Source organism: Chrysoperla carnea, chromosome 4 (assembly GCF_905475395.1).
Source record: "Chrysoperla carnea chromosome 4, inChrCarn1.1, whole genome shotgun sequence".
Lineage (NCBI taxonomy): Eukaryota > Metazoa > Arthropoda > Insecta > Neuroptera > Chrysopidae > Chrysoperla > Chrysoperla carnea.
The window spans coordinates 62,174,968-62,196,402 of record NC_058340.1 but is presented as its reverse complement, the minus strand read 5'-3'; the positions used below and the strand labels follow the sequence as shown (position 1 = coordinate 62,196,402).

At 28.7% G+C, this 21,435-nt stretch overlaps 1 protein-coding gene across 1 annotated transcript in view; it reads right to left on the bottom strand.

The window, feature by feature from the left end:
- Positions 1–21,197, bottom strand: part of LOC123298314 (FMRFamide receptor) — an 83,608-nt gene extending 62,411 nt beyond the window's left edge. Inside the window, exon 1 of the mRNA XM_044880283.1 lies at positions 21,162–21,197. The gene's annotated coding sequence lies outside the window, so the exon portion shown is untranslated. The remainder of the gene's footprint in view (positions 1–21,161) is intronic.
- Between the last annotated feature and the right edge of the window lie 238 nt (positions 21,198–21,435).

Below are 21,435 nucleotides of genomic sequence, written 5' to 3'. Positions count from 1 at the left end.
AGTAAGTTTAATTTTACACTTGTCACATATGGGAGGTTCTTGTTTCTTAAGAAGGTAGTTGTGTGTGAGATTTGTGTGGCCTGTTCGTAATCTAGCCAGAACCACTTCTTCTCTTCTTGATGCTCTAGTTGATGTATGCCATTCGGTAATTGTTGATTTTATTGGTTTCAGTTTATCTGTACTACGCTGCCATTTGTTTTGCCATTTTGCTCGAAGTATATCTTTGACATTATTTATGTTATCTATGGTCGCAGCTCTATGTATAGGTTCTCCATCAATACGGGCTTTATTTGCTAATTTATCGACTAATTCGTTTTGTAATATGCCTATGTGACCTGGGATCCATAAGAAACAGATATTATGCCCAGTATCAATCAATTTGCGTGTTAATGTTTTAGTGTATTCTTGGATTTCGTTGTTGGTGTTGGTGTTGAGGCTTTTAATTACACTCTGTGAGTCGGAGCAGATTAAAAATTTGTTTGATGGTAGGTCTCGAATATGATGCAAGGCTTTCAAAATGGCCACTTGTTCTGCAGTATAGATGCTGCATATATTTGGAAGTTTATATAATTTCTCTGTTGCTCCCATTTTGAATGCGCACCCCACAGAGCTATCGGTTTTTGAGCCGTCCGTAAAAATTTGAATATGATCTTGTAATTCATGGGATATTTGTTGAAACATTTGTTTATATATCTGCGGAGGAGTTATTTTTTTGTTAAGCTCAGTTAAATCTGTCTTTATATTTATTTTTTTATATTGCCATCTTGGTGTTAGATGTATTTCTTTATCGAAATTTGGGTAAATTTTGATTTTTTCTTGTGCTAATGCAATTTTGGTTCTAGCAGGGTAAGGCTTGGGGCAATTTGTTTTTATTGTGAATGTGCTCATTTGAGTTTCATTAAACAATTTTTTGATTGGATGATTTTCGATTCCATTTGTTTTTAGAAAGTATTTTAACAGCAAGAATTGTCTTCTGTCTTGAAGTGACTGCTCATTGACTTCAACCAATAGAGATGTTATAGGACATGTTCTATGAGCTCCTGTAGCTATCCGAAGTCCCGTGTTATGGATGGTGTCCAAGATTTGTAAGGTATTGTTCTTTGCGGAGGAGTAGACAATACTTGCGTAGTCCAGTTTCGATCGTATCAAGCTTCGATAAATCATAATTAGATTCGTTCTATTAGCTCCGCTATTTTTATTATTGACTGCTCTAAGTATGTTTATTGTTTTAATACAAGCAGCTTTAAGGTACTTAATGTGTGGTAACCAAGTTAGTCGATGGTCAAAAACCAGGCCAAGAAATTTATGGGTTTTGACAAAATTTAGTGGTTGGTTATAAATTTCGAGTTCCATAGTTGGGATTTTTCTTTTTTGCGTAAAAATTATTGATTTTGTTTTATCTGCTGAAAATTTCAGTCCATTTTCGTGTGTCCAATTTTGTAACTGTTGCAGTGTTCGCTTTAAGATATTTTTTCCAAATTCCAAGCAATTTGTGCGTATTGAAATTGCTAAGTCATCCGCATAAAGGTAGCATTTTACTGGTTTGGGAAATTTACTGATGATATTATTAATGGATAATGAAAAGAGTGTTGGGCTTAGGATGGTACCCTGGGGAAGACCATTTTCTTGTGTTAGAAAAGGCGATGTGTAATCATTAATTCTGGTGGATATTTTGCGATTTGTTAGAAAATTTGACAAAAAGAACATTATATTGCCTTTTATTCCATTAGTAGCCAATTCCATCAGACTTTTGAAACGCCAAGTCATATCAAAGGCCTTATTTATATCGAAAAAGATGGTTATAACTGATTCGTTAGTTTGGAACGCCGTGCAAATTTCTGTTTCTAATCTTATTAGATTGTCAATTGTTGATCGATTTGATCTGAAACCTGATTGTGCATCGTGTATAATGCTCTGTTTGTCAATTATCCATTTTAATCGAGAGTCAATGATTCTTTCTAATACTTTGCACAGACAACTCGTTAATGAGATTGGACGGTAGCTACTGATTTCGAATTTACTTTTTGCTGGTTTGATTATTGGGATTATAACTGCTTTTTGCCATTCAGCAGGAAAGATGTGTTCTTTCCAAATAAATTGAAAAATATCCAATAAATATTTTTTTGCTGTTTCGTGCATATTTTTAATAAATTCCGGGTGAATGTTATCTGGTCCTGGAGTTGAATTTTTTTGCTTTGATATTGCTTCTTCAAGTTCTTCGTAGCTTATATCACAGTTGTATTCCTCTTTGTTGTGGCTATTTGGAATTGTAAAATTGTTTTCCTGTTGTTTTTTTATGTGAATAAAATCTGGATCGTAATTGTTTGTGCTACATGTGTCAGCGTAATATTTATTGAAGCAGTGTGCTATTTCTATAGGGTTTTGTATAAGTATGTTGTTGTCTATAATTTGATTTATAGGAGTTGTCTGTTTCCTGTTAAGTTTTTTAATTGAATCCCAAACTTTTGAAGAGGAGTGTTAGTATTAATTGATTTTATGAAATCAGTCCACGATTCTTTCTTTTTCGTTCGGATGAGATTTCGTGCCTTTGCTCTCATTTTTTTAAAGTGAATGAAATCTTCTAGTTTTTGGGATTTGTTGTATTTTTTTAGCGCTTTTTTCCTGTCTTGAATAGCAGTTTTAATATCTTTACACCACCAGGGAGCACAGGATGTTTTGATTACTCCGGATGTTTGGGGTACACAAGCAGAAGCGGCGTTCAAAATAATGCAGTTGAAGTGTATTATAACGTCATTTATGTTAGATGTAGCTAATGAGAAGAAACTTTTTATGTGGGTGAGTTCTTGAAATTTGATCCAATCAGCTTTTTCTGTTACCCAGCGCTTAGGTCGTTTGTAGGTTTTTTGTGACAGATTTAGATCGATTATTATTGGATAATGGTCACTTCCACATAGGTCATAATAGACATCCCAACTTAGATCTGCAACTATGTCTCTACTACAAAAGCTGAGATCAATTGCGGATTGTGTACCGTAGGATAAGGATAAATGAGTGGATTGTCCATTATTCAAAAGAATGACATCATTGTATTTTAGATATAACTGTTCTACTATTCTGCCCTTTGTGTCTGTGTAATTTGAGCCCCACATTTGGTTATGGGCATTAAAATCACCCAAGATGATGTGTGGTGTTGGCAAGTTGTCTATTAGTGCTTCTAATGATTCCTTTTGAAAATTTGTTGGTATGTAGAGATTACAAATGAACCATGTTCTGTTATTATCGAGTTTTATTTTAGTGATTATTGTTTGCAAGTCCGAATCTATAGTTACTTCCTCGGAGAAATATCCCGCCTTGATTGCTGTAAGTACACCTCCTGACGCTTTGCGACCATCTATAAAGTCACTTCGGTAAATTTTGTAGTTTTTTAAGTAAACTATTTGTTCGGGCTTAAGGTGGGTTTCTTGGATACATATAATGACTGGATCTAGTGTTTGTATTAATATTTGTATTTCTTCGATATGTTGAAAAAATCCATTACAATTCCACTGTATAAGAGCCATTGTAACTTTAGTTATCTTCTTCTTCTGTAATGTCTATAGAGGATGTATTCAAATAATGATTTTGTAGTTGGATCGTCCTTTCTTTTATAATTTTTGTAATTTTTAATTTCATACCTCTGTCTACCGATTTGTGAATGAATCGTAGCATGTCTATTAGGTCTTCTATTTTGGTAGTAAATTTTAAACCTAATTTGATTAGATCATCCGTTTCCTGTGTAGCGGCTAGAAATTGTTTTAGTTCTTGGATGTTCAGAATGTAATTATCTGAGTTAAAATCCGCTGAGTCTTGTAATTTATCTAGATCATCAAAATTTTGTGTGTCTGGTTTAGGGCGTTTAGTAATAGTTTTATTTTTTGGGTCTTGGTCGTTCGAGGTATTAATAGGCTGTTTTGGGATACATGACTTTGGTTTTTGCTGTGTAGGTGTTGTAATTTCTTGTGTAGTTGAGTCTGTTGTTGGAACTTGTGTTATTGGTTCTTGTGTAATTGTTGTATCATGGCTGTTTATGCTTTGTTGAATTTCTTGGGAGTTTGATTTTGCCTGATTTGTTTCCTGAGTGTTTGTCTTCTCGTCGATAACGTTTTCGTTTGTTTGAAAATGACTGTGTAGGGGTTCGTTGTTTAATTTTTTTGATGGATTTTTTGATGAGGTACTGATTTCGTTTTCGGATTCTTGACTACTTGTATCTGTAAGTGTTCGTTTTCTAGCTTGGGCTTGTGTTTCATTGGATATAACATGGTTCATTAAGTTATTATGTTTGTCTTCATTTATAGTATTTGCAGTCGGTGTGTTGTTGATGTATTTGCATCTATCTTTTGTGTGGCCATGTCTACTACAGCCTTCACATTTTTCGGTACTAAGAAATATTCGGTGGGTTTCGTTTTCAAACTCAATTGTAAATGAGTCTGGTATGGGGATGTCATCTTCCGGTTCATAAAACACTTGTCTGCGACCACTGTTTATGTGAGTAAGCGCTGGATTTGCTAGTTTTATACGGGTTATGGGTGAAGCAATTTTTATTTTGTGGCTAGTGAGATTTTGTATCAAAATTTCATTTGGAATGTTTGCTGGGACGCTTATGATCATTCTTTTGGTTGTTGTCACAAGTTTTCTTATGGTTGTTTGATGACCGTGTATGGTAATTTGTTTATGCGATTCAGCGATTTTATTTGCCAGTTCTTTTGTTTTGAGGTAAATACATATACGTCCATAACTCATTGGGTATGCATCTGTTATTTGTTTTAAATCTATTATATTTTGTAATGCCAAAATATGATCAGTGAATTCTAGCTCATCAATTTTTGTAATTATTAATGCATGATGTTTTGTTGGAACGTTTTCTGTTTTTAATATGTTTGAGTATGATGATGTGTTTAATATAGTGTTTTGAGTTTGTGTTTGAGAAGTGGATGTGTTTGATGAATGCATTTTGAGTATGTTTTATGGTATGTGGATTATTAGAATATGATGTATTTAGATAAATTGAAATTAATTTAAGTTGTTATTTCATGTATGTTTTTAACAATAATTTTACTGTTGTTTTGATCTACTCACTCAAGGTGAGTAGACAAATATTTTACAATATTGTAATTTTAGTAAATAGGTAGTTGTTTGTCACTTATATAATAAATTTGAACTTGTATTAATTGAATATTTTAATTTTTTGTTTAATAGTCACAACAATAACTAACTATATGTTCACTGTAGCACTGTTTAAGTTGAACCAAATTCAATTTAAAACCTAACATTAAATTTTTACTATTGTACTTTATCGTTTGAAACTTCCAAAACATATATGTTTGAAAATGAATAGCGACATTTTTTTTTTTTTTTCATTTACTATAACATATAACTTTCCTTACCTTGTTATTTGAATGTTTTACCAGAGCTCATTTAAAAGCCAAAAATAAAATGAACTTGAAGATTCAATTCAGCAGCATCTTCGACCGGAAGTATGGCCAATGCAATCGGAATATACTAGAAACGGAATCCTATTAGATATATATATATATATATATATATATATATATATATATATATATATATATATATATATATATATATATATATATACATATAAATTACACATTATAATGAATTAATTAAAACACTGTTTGAAGTTTGTAAATCGTTTGATCGTTTTGATGAAAACATTACAATTATTTAGTTTGGACACCAATATAAAAGGCATGGATGGTATGTTTTCACTTTAAAATATATCTATCGTTATTAATATTTATATTTGTTGGGGAAGGTTTAGTACCTCGAATTACAAAATTACATTTTTTTACAAGTTTTTACCCGACTGAGCAACGCAAAAGAGTGGTAATGTGTTTATCAGTCTATGTCTGTTCCTATGTGACACACTAGAGTCCGAATGCGGGAACCGATTTTGATGATTCTAGTGTTAATCGATTTGTATTAACTTTGGGAGTGCTACTGAAGATATGACGATTATGAAAATTCAATATGGCGATTGCCAGACGCCATATTGTGGAAATACAAAAAAAAAGAATTTCAGCGAACTATGCCAGGTGGGATATCATTGAATAGCTATTAAATAGACAAATCGACTAACGTTTTAATCATAAAAATCAGTTTACGCATTTGGTGTCTTGACTGCCTCAAAGCACCAAACATACATACATAGGCTGAAAATGAAAGTCGGCTAACTATGGTAAGTTATTGGGTATCGTTAAATAGGTATTTGAAAATCCTAACTAAAAAGGGTAAAATAAAAAAAAATTATTTAAAAAATCAAAAATTCCCACTGAGTTAATTATAAACTAAAAAGAAAAAAACAAGTCCAGCAGTTTACATAGCGACTTTAACAGTCGGGACCCATAATTGAGAGTATTTGAGCCGGTGTAGATTTCAATGGGTCGTGACTTTTAAAGTCGCTATGTAAATTGCTGTACTTATTATCAAGCTTTTTATTTAGACTTGTCTTGGTGCTCGAACATCCTTAATATTAATGTCTGCCGAGCAACGTAGAATTATTCAAGGGATTTTTGATTCTAGACACTGCACTTTACCCAAATAATTATTATACACAAATTTATTTCATAGTTTGTGAATTTTTATGATGAATTAAAATATATAAAATATTATATATATAGGGTAAGATGTAGTACCTAATAAAACTGTCTATTTACTAGCTGGATATATCAGCGTGATTATATTGTTTTATGAATCTTATTTAGCGTAAATCTTTAGTTATTGGTGAATGATTAAGTTGTTGTATCATATTCCATAGTATATATAGTCATATACCTCGAATCTAACAATATAATGTATCATTGATACATACATGGTTATTTGGATTTTTTTTATACTTAATTTTAGTATTATATTCTTGTTTTTTATGAATTTCTAAGTATATTAAAGGGAAGTCTGAGCGGTGGCAGGAAATCCTACTGTCGGGTGTTGCTTAACGTTGATGCTTGCTTGATGAGTGTTGGATGCTTGCAAGAGAAATGCTTAAAAATTTCAATGTTTTCTCTAACTAAAACCATTCTCTGGTGAGTATACCTTTTGCTAGTAGACTTTGGCTAGTATAATTACTGTCTCAAACATATTACAATATCTTTCAACAACCTGAAGAATGTTTTACGGTACAACACTTGTCTCTAAGGTACAACATATTACCCTATATGTATATTTAAAATAATAAATGTTTAATTCATAAAAATATGTAGAATATGATATATATTTATTTATTATTATTAGTATTCCTATTAGCGATGTGATGCGTAATCACTACAAATCATTGAAAATTTAATGACAATCTTACATCAACAATTGTATTTTATTATTACTTCTATGCGTTATGTCCAAAGTATTTAGCCGTTTTTAATGAGATTGTTCTCAAAGTTGTTTCAATCAATGCTTTTTGGTTTCTGGTATGCGATAGAAAACCACTTACTAGAAAGTTGCGCTATTTAATAAAATCTAAACCTCATTTGAAACCTTATTTCGAAATATAAATAGATTCGGTGCAAATTGAATGCAAGCAGAGTATTAGAAAAAGTTGTTAATTTTTATATACTCATATGTAAATATTTAAGGACGTTCTTGCGTCAACGATATTAGTAGAGAAATTAAAACAATATGATAAAGCGATAGTTTAAATGATTTTCTATGATTTAAAACAGGAAAAATATCCTGTTATCGAATTAATTTCATTAAATTTTATGTTTAAAAAAGTGACTAAAAGTAAGGTTTAACATGAGACTAAATGGAAAATATAAATCGATATTTTTCAAAAATTATATCGATAATCATACTTGAAACTTTTACCAGTTAACTATTATCTAAACTTTTAATAGAATTTCAAAAAAAATTTCTATTTGCTACTAATTTAAAATTAGTAAATTCTTTAAAATTTACATACTGTTTCCCTTTGAACGCACATAGCAAAACAGGTACACGCATGAACGTCCTTAAATACATAACACTATTAAATTATTAATTTTATCTATTTTTACATTCACTAGCACATTATAGTTATAAAAGTTTATTTTTTAATTTGATTACTGGTGTGCTATGGAATGAAAAACCGGACAAATTAAAATTATAAAAGTGTTATCTATTCAAATATGTTAATAAACTTTTATAATTATTTTAGTGTGGACTTAAATAATAATAACAATTAAAAATGCGAATTTAGTCATTAAAATCGGTATATGGGTATAAAAAAATATTCTAAGTAACTTTTTCTAATAATTTTTTTCGATATCTCTAACCATTTCTAACGTTAGGCAAAATATTAAGAGTCGCTCCATTTGTTAATTTGTAGTAATAGGGATTCCTGTCAAAGTAAGAGTTGGACCGGGAGTGATTTTATTTGATTTGCCGTGATCAAAATATATAGAAAAAATATTTCGATCGTTAATTTAAGTTTAATTTCTACCATACATACTTTTCTGAAAAAAAAGAACAAAAATAGTCGTTTGCATAGAAAAAATTGCAGCGGATGAAAGATTATAGTTCTAGGAAACAATGGGTAAAGTTGCAATGATGTACCCAAAAGTACACCTTTTTACGTCCTGTAGCGACTGCACTATTTACATAGAAGCTTATGTTTTTAAATAAATAAATTACTTATATATAGAGGTCATATGAGTATTTAAATTTATATAAAATTTCATCGAATTCGAACATATATAATTAAAATATTGTAACAATAAACGCGAATTCACTTTGTTTCATTTTCATTGAAATATGAAAATAAACGTATTAAAATCTTTACGATTCTATCAAAATCATTTTTTCTTTTTGTTAAAATATATAAAATTCATTTTATTATTTTGTACTTGACTTATTTTTTTATAGCCGTGGCTAGATTTTATTAGAATTTTAGTTTCACATTTGATAACCACTACGATACGATAAAATAATTAAGAAAACATGATATGCTCGTTTGCCCGCCTATAAGCTATAAATCTACTCAACAACATGGTAAAATTAGTTTTAAGATCATATTTCGTTACAATATTTTCTTTTGCTGCATAATAGGAAAGTAATAAATCAAATGGGAAAGTTATCGTATGCCTACACAAATTTTGCTTTACTCAATTCCATTGGTACCTTCGACATTTTTCCAAATCCATTTCATTTTCTTATAATGTTTGTCGAATATTTAATTTTATTAGTTATTTTTCCTCCAGATTTACATTATCTTAGCATACATTATCGTAGCAATCGTAGCAAACGTACCCAAAGCTCACTTTGAGAGATCATAGATTAAACTTAATTTTTACAAGCTTTTATTTAACTAACAATGTATGTACGTATGTATGTATGTATGTTTGTCTGGATGGAATCTTGCAACTCAATTTTAAAGCAGTTTTCGATTGATCTGAAATTTTCATGGACGCTTAGTTTGGATGGCAATGCATGGTAAGGTAGGTGGTGTCTTGATTTTTTCATCGCTTCCACCATATTTAATATATATATATATATATATATATATATATATATTTGTCCGGATGGAATATTGCAAATCAATTTTGAAGCAGTTATGGATTGAGCTGAAATCTTGCATGGACGCTTAATTTGTATGACAATGCATGGAAAGGTATATGGGATCCTGATTTTCCCATCGCTTCCACCGAAGCTATCATTGTGCCAGAAAGTAGAAAATAATTTTGTAGGAGTCACTCATACATGATTATTCGTAAAAGCTTGAGGCGCTCAGTATAAAAAATGAGTTGCAGGATGCCACCCAAACTTAAAATACATTCATTGTGATGCAAATCATTCTTGAATGACTCCTACAAAATTATTTTCTACTTTTTAGTACAATAAAAGCTTGTCCTTGAAGTATGAAGTAGTTTTTATTTAAAATTTTTCTGTAACATTTAAAAAAAATGTATAATTTCTGGTAAATCGTATTTTTCGTAACATTATTGCTAGGTTTGGCTGTCAGTATTGTAACGGAACCCTGAAAATAGACGAAACTCTTATACGCAACTGAAAATAAGTTTCTAACGTCGTATGGTTTATACTCTTCTCAATTCATCTCGAGCACGTAAATGATTACGGTCAATTTTTATCCCCGTTTATAGGATTCATCATTAATTTATTTATTAAATATCAAACGTAGCATAATTACAATAGACATGCTTCATATTTTATTACACAACGTTTAGTGTTTTGTTGTAGTTAGTCGACCCATAATAGAGATCAGCACCGATATTTTTATAAATTTTCAGTTGCCAATAAAATGTTGTCATGCGTAAATGATTTGGAACAAAATATTGTTTTCATATTTATTATTTGGCCATGTGTACATGTTGTAGATATGTATAAATACCAGATGTAACAAAATGTATTGTTATGAATTCGATTCAGTATAATACTTTTTATACCATGTATATATGAAAATATACATAGTATATTAAGTTTAGTACCAAGTTTGTAACGCTTAAAAATATTGATCCTACCAACAAAATTTTGATATAGGTGCTCATAAAATCACCTAATTAGCCCATTTCCGGTTGTCTGTCCGTCTATTTGTCCGTCTGTCTGTCTGTCAACACGATAAATCAAAAACGAAAAGAGATATCAAGCTGAAATTTTTATACAACTTTTGTTTGAAACATTTTTTCATAAGCATCACTGTTTCCCACCATGGCGCAAATTAGGCGCAAATTGTATTGTATAGTATGTATTATATGGTAATATCAGTTATGTATGTGTAATGTGACAATGTAATCAACACAGTTTATACATTGTATTTCAACAATTAACTCAGTCAATTGTTTGTTTTCACTTGTTTGAATCTATTTTTCGAAGTAAAACATGAACGAAAATTAACGGCGGGGGCTATGCTTGTTGTTTGAAAGAATTCCAATAGTGGATTGACATAAAATCTAAACTAGAGTTATTTTTTTCTGGGATATATTCCAGTTCTAGATTAGTTGGATAAATCTACCGGATTTTGATAATGAATTCGAAAAATATTTGGAAAGTGTTAATTTTGTTTTTTAAAAAGGTTTCTCTGTTGTAATACAGAAAAGGAGTTTTCCGGTTACGGAACGATCCGTTCGACCTTCTGCACGTGGTTTTTATCTCTTGTTTTTTTTGGATGGCGGTTTCTTGAATATCTCTACTTCTATTGTTTGGATTGAGACGAACAAAAAAAAGAATTGTTTGTTAAGAATTTCTGCGTCGACCTTGCTTGAACTCTGAACATAGCGAAAAAACCTGAACATCTCAAGAAAACCGTAATAAATTCATATTTTCAACTTTTTCTGATAACTTAACTCATTCTCAAATTTTATAAACTTTTTAAACCGACAAATTTTCAATCAAGATACAAGCAAGAAGTTTTGAATTATACGAAAAAAAAATTCAAACAGTTGTGTCTCTTTTTAAAATAAAAATTTTTGTATCTATACATTTTCTGTATCTCACCCCATTTAAATTTTATCCATAAAGTTAACACTTTATATAACTCTCATATTTCAAGCACGTAATTTGAAGTGGCTGGATATCTTAAAATCATGTTCGATAATATACGAACGATGATAAATATTTTATGCTTTTATCACAAAATCAAGTACTTACCTGTGGAAATTTTTCTCACCGTGTCCAATAACACTTGTATATCGAATATTATTTTATTTCATATGAGGACTTCAGGACTTTATTAAAAGATTTTCAAAAATTATTCATTAATTTTGAAACAGTGACAAATTTCTGACTTTTTTTTTGACAAAACAGCAGAAGTTTTCAATCAACAGCATTTTAGCTTTAAATTTTTTTCAATTTTTTCGGAAAACTGAAAAAAATTTATGTATTTTACAAGACCATTTTGTTTAGTTTTTGCACCACTAACTTAGAACATCCAGTATAAAAATGTATTTTAAGAAAAGCAATTGTTGTATTTAGATATGAAAATTTTTTAATTATATGAATTATTTCGTGCATATATAATTTATTGTGAATTGTAATAAATATACCTATATTAAAAATATTTATTAAATGTACGGTTTTAAATGCGCATAAGAATTTTACCCTAAGTATAGGGTGGAAGCTCGAAATTCCCTAATTTAAAAAGACACTTGTTTTGCACAAACTAAACATTCCAGGCATATTTTGTTGATATTAGATGGTTAGCTGGGATAGATTATATTCATAATGCCATATAAAGTTTAATTTTACTCCAAACGCTGAAAACCAAAGAAATATGAAACTAAAGCATTTGAACAAACTGCAAAATGGCAACCAACTGTGCACAAAAAGGTTTTTCTAAAAAGTAGAAAATAAATTCTATAAGTTCAAAAAACAAATAGAGTGATTAAGAAAATCATTCATTTTATCGTAAAAAAATCGTATAGAAAATTATTTTCTACTTTTTAATTCAGCTAGTTACAAGAGCGTGAGTTTAGTTTCTTTAAATTTTTATTTATTTTCTTCTTGTTAGTTTAGCTAGCTGGAAAGCATGTTTTTTAGTTTTTTAAACTATTAATATTTTTATTAATAAATAATATGGATTGTTATCTGCGCTTCCACCATCAGATTTTTGAGTTAATCGTTAATCCTGAAGATTCTTGATAAGCGTGACGTTTAGAATTGAGTGAAAATCACGTTAAAAGATTCCTTCCATTCATACCAAGCTAATAAAAGCCTATAAACAATAAACTCGATTATTCATTATGTTTAGTATAAGTGTTTTAAATTTTGGCATTTCGAGCTGTGGTCACACTGTATTTTAATATTACACATTAATCTATATAAATAGAATTTCCGTGAAATTGAAAAGTGTTGTTGCATTGTTTGATGTATTTAAACAATTTTACACTATTTTTCAAAGTACAACATTAGTGCATACTTAAAATGATTTTTTTTTCTTCATTTAAGCATGAAATTGATAAATCTCACACTGGTTACAAAAAGTCGTAATTGAACTTGCTTTGCGTTAAATCAATATTTTGTTTAAATTTAAACTGTATCCATTAATAAGTTTTATATTTTAATAATACACCATAAAATCTGTTCATAAATTTTGTAGTGAAATTGTCAGGAATTGTTCCACTCTATTCTTTCGCACTTTCGCAGTTAGATAACCAGGCAACGCCAAAAAACGCCGAAATATTTTTTTACAAGAAACGCTTGCCTTTTAGAGTTACATTTTTTGACATTTTAAGTTTTGTGCTAAGTTTTATACCTGGATACCCTAGGACATTTCTGGACACAAGCTTATATAATTGATTATTACTAAGCCTTTGGCTGTTAATAATTAAATCGAATATACCCAGTAGAACCTAAAAAATGTTAAATATATCACAAAATTAGTAATTTCGACTTTTGGGATGAAAATAATTGCTTTCCAGCAGAAATTTATATATTTGAGTTCTTAACCAATAAAAAAAACTAAAATTATTTGAAAGAAAAAACGCCAAAATTCGAGCTTCACAAATATTTTCTGTTCGGAGCTTTTTTTCCCATACAAATTGATTTTACACATTTTATGTTTTATTGGTATTCAAAAATTTACATGAATGTTATTAAATTATATTATCTGGAAAAAATTATAACTAAATATCATTTTGAATAATGCTATTTTTTTATAAATATTTTATGTATGTATAAAAAATAGTTTTATGGATAAAGGCAAAAAATTAATTGAATTTGAATATTGATAAATTTTCAAATTACTTCACTTTTTATACATATTGCTAGTAAACTTTTCGAGAACAGTAGAGTGGAAATTAATAAGCTTATAAAATCAATAATCGAACTTCTTTGTTAATATCAAACTACCTAGACAACTTTCTAAATTAATTGTGGCAATTTATAACGAAATAATCTGGGTAAGTACTTTTGGCAGTTTTTAAAATCTCAGACTATAAATTGTGTAAGGTAAAAATATACAAAATATTGATCAACATAGAAGTAAAAAACGACCTTGAAATGAGTGAATTTTCATTTACTAGTATCTGTCCACATCAAATTGAATTGGGAATCAGGCAAAACCATGCAAAAATGAAATTTTTAGTTAAATTTTTTCTACCTAGGATTCATTAAAAATTTTTATAATGCTGCGTATTTATAGTTATATTTTCATGAGTGTAGAATTTTTGTGAAAGAAAATCATAACAAGTGGAATAATATTTTCATATACTTAAACCTCAGATAACAAATTTTTGAATATCTCGCTTAATATTTATTAATATATTGAAGCTTATACTGAAAAATAAATTGACAACTACGTCATTTTTTTGAGTTTAATATTTACATACACATACATTTTTCGGCGTTAATATGCTCTTAACCTTGTAGAATTTTTTTTAAAATGGAAATATATTTTAAAAGCAAAGTTGTAGTAAAACAAATTTATCACTATTAGCCAAGGAAAGTAAAGGTTTTTCTGTTTAAAAAATTTGCTATGAAAAGTCCATTGCAAAATCATATGCTCAAAAAATAATATTCAATGTCAAAAGTCGCGAAAATAGGTTTTTTCAAATATCTCGTAAACTATTAAGTTTATTGCAGTTTTTAAATAGACTCAAAATGGACTGAAGTCATTTCTTACATCCAAATAAAGATAATCCCGGTGAAAAAACTTTACTTTTTACTTTTTTAAACAGATCGACTTTTTATTTTCTTATTTTTTTGGCCTATAACTATCTGATTAAGTAAATAAATATCAAAATCAAACAGTTATTAATCTAGATCTACATGACACGAGAGCATGGTAGGGATTTCGAGAGTATATTTTAAAGGCTGAATTTCGAATATTCTTCTTTCCTTATTGTAAGGGATAAAATACGCCTTACACTTGAAAGCAATTGCGTTAACTTATGCTGGATGTGTAAAACAACCGAATTGCTATCTATTCTAAAATTATAAAGTTTTTTGTTAAATTGGTACAAAAATATCTAATAAAATTTAATCTGGGGTTAGCAACGACAAATTGTGTGCTAATTATAATCTATATTGCAAATGGACATAAAAAAAATTATAAAAAAAAAAGCCAAATTGAAATCAACTTTTTCATGACGTTGCCAGTGTTCGTTCATGAAGTGTTCTCATTTAATTTAGTATTAATAATTAAAATTAAGTGATATTTGAAATAAAAAATATTAAACCATTAGTAAAAATATTCGAGTTTGATAGTTTTAGCACTTTTATTCAAATGAATTTTTCAATACCATAAATAACGTCATACAATTTTTCTTGACAATTGTACTTTTAAATACAGTAGAACCTCATTAACTCGAAGTTTTTTAAAATTTGATATTAATTTTGCCATATTATTTATTATTAATTGTTACTTTTTGTATATTTGAGTAAAATATTTCAAATAAAAGGCTCTTTTTTGAAATCTAATTGATCGTTTTGAAAGGCTTTGGAAAGACTCTATAAGTACAAATTATAAAGTAAAAAACTACTTTCTGATAGTATACGACACACTGAAATTCATTATTTTTGACCTTGATAATTTTTCTCTAAGATTCAAGTCATCGAGGTTCTTCTGTATATTACGTAAACATTTTTTTCTAATAACATTTTAATATACTTTTTCTAGAACGTGTAGAAAATAAATGAAATAGTAATCCCGATTTGATTATCCAAGGTAGGTATCTTAGAAATAATATGATATCTACTTTAAAAGATTAACATTTTTTACAGTTATTAAGAATACACGGCTCTAAAAGAACAATCTGTAATTTTCAACTTGCTATAGTTTATTCATGATAATAGGCAGTCGCACATGGCTTCTTCATAATGGATTAAAAGTAAAGCAAACTAAATTGCCACAAATAAGGAAAATTTCCATGTATTAAGCCAGGTTTATAAAAATGGTTTAAAAAACGTATCTGCATATTAACTACGATCATAGCAAATATCTGGCTTACATAAAAATTGAAAGAATTTTAGCTAATATGTTAATTAAGCGCCTTTTCTAAATCTTTTAAGACTATATTTTTAAAATTGAGGACTAAAAACTATCTTTAACTAAATATATTCCTTTCCTGTACCTTCGCAATTAAAATTTTTATTTCCTATTATATTTTTAATTTCCTAAATTTCCTTTATTTTTTATGTAGGTAATACAAATTTCAAAATTTGTCGGTATTTTCCATATAGAAAATAAAAACTACTCCAATATTGCTTCAAGCCTGGCTAAAGATTTTTCAGCATCGCATTAAGCTTGAAAACCAAGTCTGGATCAATCTTGTCCAAACAATTGATAACATAGCTTCACAACAGGGAATCGGACTAAATTTTTTTATCACTTCAGGTGAAAAATTCTCACTGGACGTGCAGAAAAGTAAAGTTGATTTTAAAAAATCTTTACTAGTATACGTTTGAAATTTAAATGAATGAATATATGAACGTTTAAAATTCCTAATTAAACAAAGAGGAAGATACCTACTAGTGACGTCACACGTGGGTATCGCCATAGAGATTACATATAAAACTTTGTTTTGCTAAAAGGAGATGAACAACCTTTGAATGCAATCTTTGATTGCTTATAACTTCTTCGTATTTTAATCAATTTTAATTTCACTTTCAAATTTTTTCATGGTAGCAAATTTAGTATTACTAATTTTTAAGGTAATATGGTCAATTTGACAGCTGGATTATCCTCTATTGATGACAGATTTGCCCAAACCTAGTTACCGATCTTCACGGAAACTACGTGCAAGTTAAAAAATTATAATTTTGCCTGGAATGAACGTATGCTAATAAGTTCTAAAATTTATGCATATTAGGTATGTATATTTTACAGACGGAGTTTGAATCAGCCAGCCAAGGCTTAAGGCTGCCAAATCAAGCCATGAATTATATGCCTTGGCCAACGCTGGTAAAACTAAGCTTCACCTTAACTCGGTTTCATCGTCACCATATGGTATATTTCTTATGGGTTGTAGCGAATCTCAAAGGAATATTAAAAGTGAGCACGCATAAGCAAACAAAGATTTAATAAAAATATTATTTGGTAAAATATCAAATATTTTACATATGGTAAAAAGCAGTTACTTTTATTACTTTACGCTCGTTTTGACGCAATATCCTTATTTTTATCAGTAAAAAAGCGCTAAAATCAAACAACAATACTATGACTTCAATTCGTGACTCTGATTTTCATATTATGAGTTTTTCAAATGACACATATCTATATATATATATATATATATATATATATATATATATATATATATATTTTTACATGGAATACAAAGTGTAAGTACAATATATCCGTATAACCACAATTTATAAGGGTATTCTATAAGATTTTATCTACTAGATATATAATGTAATATACAAGGGATATTATAAGTTTAATATAATCTTTATGAAGGTTAAAAATAGTTGTTGTAGAAATATGTTTTTGGTAGTTACAGGTGTTCATAAACTGATTTAATTACGTCATTTTCACAAATCCGTCTGCTTGTTAGTTCAACTTAATGCCTATCTAAACGTCTGACTGAGAACGCTTAAATAGAAATATTGAAATATTACGAGGATATTCTAGGATTTATAATTCGTGTATGGGGAATGTCTGTAGGTATAGTCTCTGTTTTCTCATAAAATCTATTCATTAAAAGTTATGAAGTATTTCAACCAAATACGTGTGAATAAAAATTATTGTGAATGAATTGATGCTACGAGATTGCTTTTAATAAAACAAAGATAGAATAATCAATTTCGAACATGAGTTAAGTAAGCACTGTACGGTAAAAACAATTTTAAATATTTGAGGTTTTGCAAGAGGCTTACTTTACTTTGCAACTTTATCGGTTTTTCCGTAAATTTTTTGAAAGAAACGTTTTTAATAGCTCATTCAGTTTATCTTTTACATATCTTTATTCAAATATATATATCAATATTCAATAAACTTTTGAAGACCTCCTTTGTTCTATGTTAAAGGTGGTTAAGAAAGAGAAAAACACATGTTTACTTAAAAATTTAATTAAAAAAATTGACTTTTGGATTTGATTATTGAAAGAGGATTGCAAATAAAATGTTTTGTCACAAGAAAAAATTGAGACAAAAATCGAAAAATTCTGAACAACTACTGGATTTTATCAAGTTTTAATATTCTGATTTATAATAACTATCCGGAAAATTTTGCAAAGTATACACTGAATTATTAGTCCAATAAAATGAAGATTTAAACTACCATCAAAACGGAAGTCTGCATTTTTGAATATATGCTCGTTTTGACATAGAGAGGTTTACATAGTTAAAAAATATTGAGTTATATTTAGGGGATAGAAAAACATTAAAAATTATTCCCAAAATAATTTTTTTGGAAACATATCGAAAGCATACGATGATATAGGAAAAAGTTTTAATTAAAAATGTAGATATAAAAATTTTCTGTAAAATCATTTGTAATCACTTTTGACGTTTGCGATATTTGCTATAAACAAGCCTAATTTAAAGCTCAGTCACATACAATATGAAAAAATATCCCTCGGAATATCGGAAAAATCCTCCAAAATTACGTTTTTTACGCTATAAATTAGATTTGTTTATTGCAAATATATCAAAAGTGATTAGAAATGATTTTACAGAAAATTTTGATTTATACATTTTTTCCCATATCTTCGTATGTTTTCGAGATATCTTCAAAAAAGTGATTTTAGGGGTAGTTTTTATTGTTTTTCTACCTCCTGAACAGAATTCAATATTTTTTAATATTGTATACTTCAAATTTATGTCAAAACGAAATTATGTTCAAAAATGCAGGCTTCCGTTTTGATGACAGTTTAAATCTTCATTTTATTGGACTATATTGATTTATCCTGATTCCTGGATCATGATTTCACACTATTTTTCGACTTCGACTTCGTGACTTCTATTTCATAATCGTTTGTCGACAGTGTATCAACTATTTATTATAATATTTACCTTTTGAGCAGCACGTATTACTGTTATTATTGTTATTACTGTTTTGGTATAATGAAGCAACAGCCATAAATGATCGTTCCTTTACACCCAATAGCTATTTTTATCAAACTTTAATAAAATATTTTCTGCTTTTCTTTCATATAAAGATGTGACACCCAGAAAATGTAAGAGTGTTTATAAAACAACCTGTATAATACGGCAATCGATGAAAAATGACTGTATCCTATGAGAGATATTACATTTTTTCTCAAGTAGACTACGTTTTAAATTTTAATCTACTGACAAGTAATTTTTCAAAAATGTATTGCATATAACATACGACTGAGGAAATGGCTGTGACCGCCATACAACTTCTGTAATAAATACATTTTATTGAAGAATATAGGGGCATTCGTTTAATAGAATAGATAAGTCGGTATTTATTAAAGCCACCCCTTTTTGTTTTCAAGTCTTACCCTTATTGATACTTATTAGGTATATTAATGGATGTACAGTGTATTTAACGTAGTATGGCCTTTATAGTCAAGTTAATAAAACATGCTCATATATATACGTGGACCATTTGTAACAACACCCATGGTACTGTACATAGTAAGTTATTTATGTGAGCTTTAATTACTTATAAATATCTCATTAACATTATGTTCGAATTTCATCAAATTCCTCAGAAAAGCGGGATTTCGGTCAAACTACCTTAAAGTAGGTCAAGTAACAGGTGCTGCATAGAAAAAAGAAAAACTTTGGCGAGTTGCGCTTCACTCCTACTTTATTTACTATCACGAAGTGCAGTAGTTTACTCATATTTACGCAATAGAGGACTAGCGACTGTCCTCTTTTGCCCATGACAAGAAGTGTCCATGACTTTGACCTTCAATTATCGATAAACATTAAGCATATTTTCTTTTGATTCGATTTTTTAAGTCGAATTTGGAAAAAATGACCCCATACTTTAAGAAAATATTTATCAAATTTTTAAGGTTATTTCATTTTTGCTTTTAATTCCAGCCACTTCGTAAGAAAAAGAATAATTCTAGTTAATTAGGCGTTTCATAAAGAAAAGTTAAAAAATTTTTGCCTCTAGCCTTTTACCTTACCACTTCAACCTGTTGAAACTGATTGAAAACAATTCAATTTTAAACAATTTTACGTTTTTCCTAGAACTGTACTTGATAAAATATTAAATAAATGAAAATGGTGTATGTGAGTGGAAAAATAATTCCATTTTTTTTGTAATTTCAGCCGGTTGAGTTGATATAACAAAAATAAATAGGAATCATGGCTCTTTTTCATAAAATACTATAATTTTTTATGGTTTATTATAGAAAGTTAAAGGTTGGCAACCTTAGCTGCACTCGAACTTGCATATTTGTACTTTTATTTCAAAACTCATAAGTTTAATAATAATTTATTGCTTCATAAAAATGTGCAAACAGATGAATGGCCAATCTCAAAAGTAATAGTTGGTATAAGAACAAAAGGTAAATAAAAATAAAACAAAAAGAATCCGCAAAAAAGTTAAAAATTAGAAGAAACTAAATTGAAAATATACTTTCTATAATTCAACATTTGGTCTTTTTCTCACAACTGCATCTAATATTTTTCGATGATATTTCCTTTTTGTAACAAATGACGGTATTTGAACTTTTAGAGGTTCTATAAAGGATAGTTCTCGATCTAAAAAGGGTAATTTTCGGAAATTCACTTACGTTACGCAGCTTCGACAGAATGATTTTTTATTTTCTTAAGACGTTTCTTATATGCTTTCATTTGAATAGAACAAATTTTGGCCTTCATGTTTCTAGAAATTATTAGAAATATCTAGACATAAATTAAATATAAATATCTGAATACGTAGTAGTACCGATGTAGCATTGTTGATAATATTTGAGTGATAATAACGAATTTTCGCTACAACTTCACTGCGTAGTTTTTTGATATTCGCGTTAAGGATTTTAAATTATTTCTTAAATATTCACTCAAATTGGATTATTTTGTTTCTGAAAATAGTCTACACAAACAAATAGGCCTATGAAAGAAAATTCTAAAAAGAATTCCCTTGTTTTTCACAATAAGTACATAAGCAATTTTAAAATTATTTTGAAATCATACACTGGTACCAATTTTATTAATTAAATTTAAGGTGAAAAATTTTTCCAAATAAATTGTCAAAACTGTTAGTTCGACTCGTAATATATTATATAGGCAAATAAAAATAGATTCAAAACTATAAACAAAAAAATTAAATAATAAAATGCTTTTACCTTGAATCGAAGAAAAATCACACTATAAAAATAAGCCTTAAACTTTTATAATAATAAAACTTTTAAATCACACATTTTTTGAAATAAAAATCACTTTTACACACACATTTCCGCACCGAACCAAAAAAAAATTTATTTTTGATAAATATTTAAAAAAATTATCATTTTTGAAATTTCTTCTTTTTTTTTTTTGAAAACTCACTACAAAATTAAAACTTGGAAAGTATGATGAAGGAAATTTGTCACAAAAAATTTAAATGCTATTTTGTTAAAT